The sequence below is a fragment of the Pseudophryne corroboree genome, chromosome 2 (assembly GCF_028390025.1).
Source record: "Pseudophryne corroboree isolate aPseCor3 chromosome 2, aPseCor3.hap2, whole genome shotgun sequence".
Taxonomy (NCBI): Eukaryota; Metazoa; Chordata; class Amphibia; order Anura; family Myobatrachidae; genus Pseudophryne; species Pseudophryne corroboree.
In genome coordinates this window covers 226268577-226274965 of record NC_086445.1, presented here as the reverse complement: position 1 = coordinate 226274965, position 6389 = coordinate 226268577, and the positions used below count along the sequence as shown (strand labels likewise).

The window sequence follows — 6389 nt, the reverse complement described above, 5'->3', positions numbered from 1 at the left end:
GTGTGTGTGTGTGTGTGTGTGTGTGTGTGTGTGTGTGTGTGTGTGTGTAGGCTGCCACTGACCCGTGTGTGTCTAGGCTAGCACTAACTTCTGTGTTTATGTGTGTGTGTACAGATGGAGCCACAATTATCTTGATTTCTATGTTTTGCCTAGGCACAACATGGTTTATTAGAATAAGCCTTTCATCTATTGTTCTCAGCTGCAATACAATAAGAGAGAACAATACAGCAGGGGATTAAGTCATTACAGCAGGGGATTAAGTCTGACTGCCCTGGCTCAGTTAATCCTATTAAAGGCCAAGATAAAATGGATCTATCTGTATGTAGAAGAAAAAGGTTTCTCTTGGGAGCTAAACCACATCAAAATTCACTTTGAGATACATTTATTTTAAAAATTAACATTAAATGCTATACAATACATAAAAATTCAATAAAACATGTATTTGACTTTGAAAATACAGACTAATTATCTGTTGACATTAGTGATGGTTATTTCTACCAATGCGTTCAGAAGTGTGTTCAACTTCACAATTGCGCGAATACCCAACGCGTTTCGTCCTCACAGGACTTCATCAGGGGTCGTAAGCGATGTAGTCAAGAGTTTGCGAATCTCTGAATCCCAACCAGCTTTTTGCCGTGGGTATGAAAGATCTAAAAATGTCACCAGCAAAATTGATATTAGTTTAAGGTGACTATATGTATATATAGCAATGGTTAGAAACAACAAGATAGAAGGGAGGAACAAATATGATTGGATGATGGGGGAATATTTGCAAATCACTCTCAATTAAGAGTTAAGGATGGCTCTTAATTAGTCACCATTAAATCAATATTAAAAATTCATTATCATAAACTCTATACCGGAGGTGATTAAAGATACTATCAATACATACATCACAAATAATCAAAAAATGATTACTTACTTTATAGTATTCGTATTTACCATATAAATTTCATCAATATACAAAATAATGCAATTGCTGTGACAGTGACCTATGAGTTGAAAATATGAATTAAAAATTAAAGATAAATACATATATACTGCACGGAATGTGTTTGTTTACTATATTTTTCAAATAATTATATTTCACAACAACCCTATTACATACAAAAAAATTTCCTTGATAAGGGACCATGCTGCATGCAATAGTTCAATGGAGATAAAAAATTTTTAACAGGTACTACCAATAATATCACCTGATATCATAACAATAATTTGTATCAAACCTAATGATCTTAGTTAATTAATTATCAGCTGGTGATTCCCTTTTATTAACAGAACCACAATCATAGTTCTTATATAGTGTGGTATCTGACTTACCCGATAGTCCATTTTAATAATTATCCCTTACCATACAAACATTTATAATTCATATAGATAGAAAATTTAATGCTAATTCTTCATAATTAGAGGTATAATTAAACTAATCTAAAATTGGAATTTAGTATAAAACCACATTGGGCTCACCTTTGGGATGTATTAAGAACAGTTCTTATTTTGAATAAGAAAGAGTCTATAAACGCATTTCCTAGAAGATAAAATATAAACCACTGTATAAATGGGGTTCATCTTACTAGGTTTAGAGAAAAAGTCCATTAATGAGGTACTCACCCTTGGTGCTCTCTCAGGAATCCTATTCACAGCTATAACAAAGGGTGTGTGTGGGAACTGATATATATACCACCCATCCTATGACATCACTTCCTGTTACTAATTAAACCCACTTCTTCAATTTATTGCTCATATTATCATTATTAACACCACTCAGAATATTCACTGGTAACCCTTCCGTGATATATCTTTTTTAGGGAGTGGGTGAGTTAATTCAATAGCTGCATAGTGGTGGTGAACGATTTGCGTTCCACCACCGCTAGCGGCGTGCGTTTCACGGCCGCTACTTCCGGTTCCGGCGTGCGTTCCACAGACGCTACTTCCGGTTCCGGTTTGCGTTCCAACACCCGCTATTTCCGGTCTATGATATATTATAGCGCAGTTTCAAGTCTTTAAAGAGGACATTCAAATACTACAAACGATTTGGATGTTATATGTGTATTAAATCGGTATTAAATCAACTTACTTCATTGGTTCTATTTGAATTAAATGTATGAAAATCTAGATGTTTATTAATTACTTAATTAACCATATATTTATTAATTGATGATTATCATCAATATTCTCATTCCAATAATTGATTATTTATATTATTATAATGATTACAATTAATTAATTTTTCTATTCTAATATCATATGTTAGCTGAAATGATATTAATTGTGCTTTAGTATTAAATGTACAATAGTGATAAATAAATAACTGTGCAAATTATACTATATCTTATTAAATTATATTATGGTGACCAAAACTGTGCTAATAATTCTTAATTATTCTTTTTATTTAAATTAATATAATTATTAATAGTGATCTTAATTATAATCAATTAATTGGACCACTCAAATAGATCAACTTATTCGTCATCCATTGTAGTTACAATCAACATGATCCCTCATTTACAATTTCATTGTCAGTTATTATAGACAGTCCATATATTGGTATCAATCATGAAACAAATCTAAATACCACGATATGTGACTCTGCAGCTTTATGCTGCCACTTAACAAGCCATAATTAAACCATAGTGCATTCACAATAGAACAAAGAAATTCGAAGAAGATCAATAGGAATTTAGAGAAAGGAGACTATATCTACATCTTCATTGAGGCCATTAGGGGCCAGAGTATTAAGTGTATAGATCCAGTATGTTTCTCGTTGGGATAATTTCAAATCCCTATTTCCTCCTCTTGGATCTACTGGTATATGTTCTAAAACTGTAAATGAGAAATTTTCCCTAGTTACTATAGCATTGTGCTTCTCAGCATAATGTCTAGAGAGGCTGTGGCATAGAAACTTGTTTTTGACATTTCTCATATGCTCCTGAATTCTTATCTTCGTTAGTCTCTTCGTCTTTCCAACGTATACTAGGCCACAGTTACACGCAATCTTATATATTACATATTCTGTATTACAGTTTATCAAATGTCTTAGTCTATACCATCTTCCTGTCTCCAATTTCATACTGAAAGATTTACGATCCATAAACTTACAGCAAATGCATCTAGAACATGGAAAACATCCTTTTGTAGGTATAATTTCATTGTTTCCCTTTTTGATGGAAGGACATGGTTTGTTCAATCTGCTGGGTGCCACTATGTTCTTAAGATTCGTGGCTCTCTTAAATACCATATTTGGTTTATTAGGGAGGGAAGGGCCTAAAATAGGATCCTTTAAGAGTATATTCCAGTGTCGACTCATAATTTTTTTGATGGCTATATTCTCCTGATTAAATTGTGTAATAAAAGGTCTGCAAAATCTCTGATCAATCTGGGGTTTGTTTTTGGGACATAGCATTAGATCCCTTTGTTGCAGAGATGCTCTAGACTTTGCTGTTTCAATGTTGTCCAGATTATATCCCCGTTCAATAAACCTGTTACCCACCACATTAGCTTGTTCCCAATAGTCATCTATATTCGTGCAATTTCGTCTTATTCGCAAGAATTGCGCATACGGCACACTGTTCTTCCAAGATGGGTGGTGGCAACTGGTTTGGGGGATGTAGCTATTGGCGTCGACCTCCTTAAAGAAGGTTTTAGTAATGATTTTTTCACCTGCAACTCCTCTTAAAGTTAAATCCAAAAAATCAATCTTTTCTGGATTTATTTGATGGGTGAATTTCAAATTGAATTCATTAGTTTGTATATACATCATGAATCTCTCGACACTGTCAATATCACCTTTCCAAATGAATAGGAGATCGTCAATGTATCTTTGATAGAATATTACATTGACTTCATACTCTGAGTGATAAACATAGATGTCCTCCCATGCTTTCATAAATAAGTTGGCATACGATGGGGCAAATTTAGTCCCCATCGCTGTGCCCTGCTGTTGCAAATAAAACTTATTCTCAAATTCAAAGAAATTATGATTCAGAATAAATGTAATACTATCCAATAAAAACTGTATCTCATTTTTAGATAGACTTGAATCATTTAGCAAAACTGATCTAATAGCTTCAACACCTTTGCAATGGGGGATGGATGAATATAAAGCTTGCACATCAATAGTGAGCCAATGGTATTCTTTAGACCAATCAAGGAGTTCCAACTTTTGTAGTACGCTAGTTGAATCCTTGAGGTAAGATCTCATTCTTGTCACGTACTGTTGTAATCTTAAATCCAAGTAATGGGACAGATTAGCCGTCAAAGAATTTATTCCGGCCACAATGGGCCTTCCAGGTGGTGTGGACTTGTTTTTATGAATTTTTGGAATATGATAAAAATTAGGGACTACCGGATGTTTCACATACAGATAGTCAAATTCTTCCTTACTGATCAAACTGTCCTTAAGGGCTTTTGAAAGCAAATCAAATAGCTCCTCCTGATAAGACACAGTGGGGTTATCAGGTAATACAATATACGTCTGTCCATCTAATAATATTTTGGATGCCTCATTCAGGTAAGCAGTTTTTGTTTGTAAAACAACTGCTCCGCCTTTATCGGCACTTTTAATCACCAGATCAGTATCATTTTTCAGGGATTTCAATGCTCCTTTCTCCTGTGGATTGAGGTTAGTACCATATTTGTTACTTTTAAGTTTAATTCCCCTAAAATCTTCCTTGACTGATTCATAAAAAATGTCCAAATAGCTACCTCTAGATTCAACCGGATAATATTTGGAAGGTAACTTAACCAATGGGGCTTTTTCATTTGTATTGGGACCTGATTGAGGGTTTTTAAGAAAATGTCTCTGCAGTGTTAATTTACGAACGTATTTATTGAGGTCAACAAATAAGTCAAATTTATCAACATGTGAATCTGGTGCGAACTTCAATCCCTTATCTAATAGGGTACATTCCGCTGATGATAATTGTCTCTCTGAGATATTGACAATCCCAGACGTGATTTTTCCTGATTGAACAGGGCTCTCCTTTTTTGGGGGCTTTTTTCTGCCCCCTCTACACCCTCTTCTCCTCCAGTATGGCCTCTCTTTATGCCCTGTGGTGAATCCAATCTGACATGCAACTCCTCTCTTTGTTGCTGTATACGGGGAAACCTGAAACCTCGCCTTTCTTCTAAAAAATGCCCTTTCAAATTTCTATCTGGGGTAGGTGACCTATCCATATTATATCTGTTCCTATACGAGGAATTGTAATACTCTTTTGATGACCCAAAGTTGTTCCTTTGGTACCCTTGATGTGAAGGGTATCTCTGCCTGTAACCTCTACGTTCATAACCCTGATTTGGATATGGAGATCTATAAGAATTCCTTGGTCTAAACATGCCTCTTTGGCCTCCTTGATTCCCTCTATAATTCCCATAGGCTTCCTGTTGTGGCCTTTCCCGTCTAGGGTTTCTATTAATTGGCATTTTAATCCTTTCATCAGATCTCTCCTCTTTAATTGGTAAATGGTGCACTTGACCCGAAATATAGTCATTTTTATCTCTAATGAATTTCTTTTGTTTGCGTACTATAATTTCTCCTTCCATAGTATCCAATTTATAGTGTAAGTCTGATACATCACGTTTAAACTCCTCACTGTCATCAAATTTGGTAGCCTGTAATTCTACTCTCTTGATCTCCTCCTCTAACCGGTTTAATTCTTTTTTCCTTTCAGTGATGATAAGAGTAATAAGTTTTACTGAACAATCATCCAAAATAGTATTCCAACTAGTGATAAAACTTTCGTTTCCACCTCCTATTGTTGGAGTTTTATGCAATCGTAAGCCTCTCGGAATCCTCCCCACCTCTAAATATTTTTCTAATGTCACAATATCGTACCAATTTTTCAACTCCTTAACTGCCAGTTTTTCTACTAAGTTAAGATAACCGTAATAATCGTCTTCATCAGTTTGGAAAACTTGTTCCTCCTCCTCAAAGATGTTTCTAACCTTCAAAGATCTCTTAGATCTATCATTAAATATAGGCATAATAGCCGTTAATCCAGTAAGCCGCAACAAGGGTACTTTCTGACAGAATAAAGTACAAACCAAAAAACAATTTTAAAGGACCCTTCTTATTGCGCTAAATATTTTATAGCTCACCACTGAGAAATGCCCACTGTCAGCTAGGGCATTAGTTTAAAAGTATAGAAGAAAAAGGTTTCTCTTGGGAGCTAAACCACATCAAAATTCACTTTGAGATACATTTATTTTAAAAATTAACATTAAATGCTATACAATACATAAAAATTCAATAAAACATGTATTTGACTTTGAAAATACAGACTAATTATCTGTTGACATTAGTGATGGTTATTTCTACCAATGCGTTCAGAAGTGTGTTCAACTTCACAATTGCGCGAATACCCAACGCGTTTCGTCCTCACATGACTTCA

At 34.7% G+C, this 6389-nt stretch overlaps 1 long non-coding RNA gene across 1 annotated transcript; it reads right to left on the bottom strand.

The window, feature by feature from the left end:
* Positions 1 to 425: 425 nt before the first annotated feature.
* On the bottom strand, positions 426 to 1637 carry LOC135050676 (uncharacterized). Its single transcript, XR_010241736.1, has 4 exons — positions 1612 to 1637; positions 1468 to 1528; positions 923 to 992; positions 426 to 650 (listed from the first exon to the last, which is right to left on the bottom strand). It is a non-coding gene; the product is annotated as an uncharacterized LOC135050676 (long non-coding RNA).
* Between the last annotated feature and the right edge of the window lie 4752 nt (positions 1638 to 6389).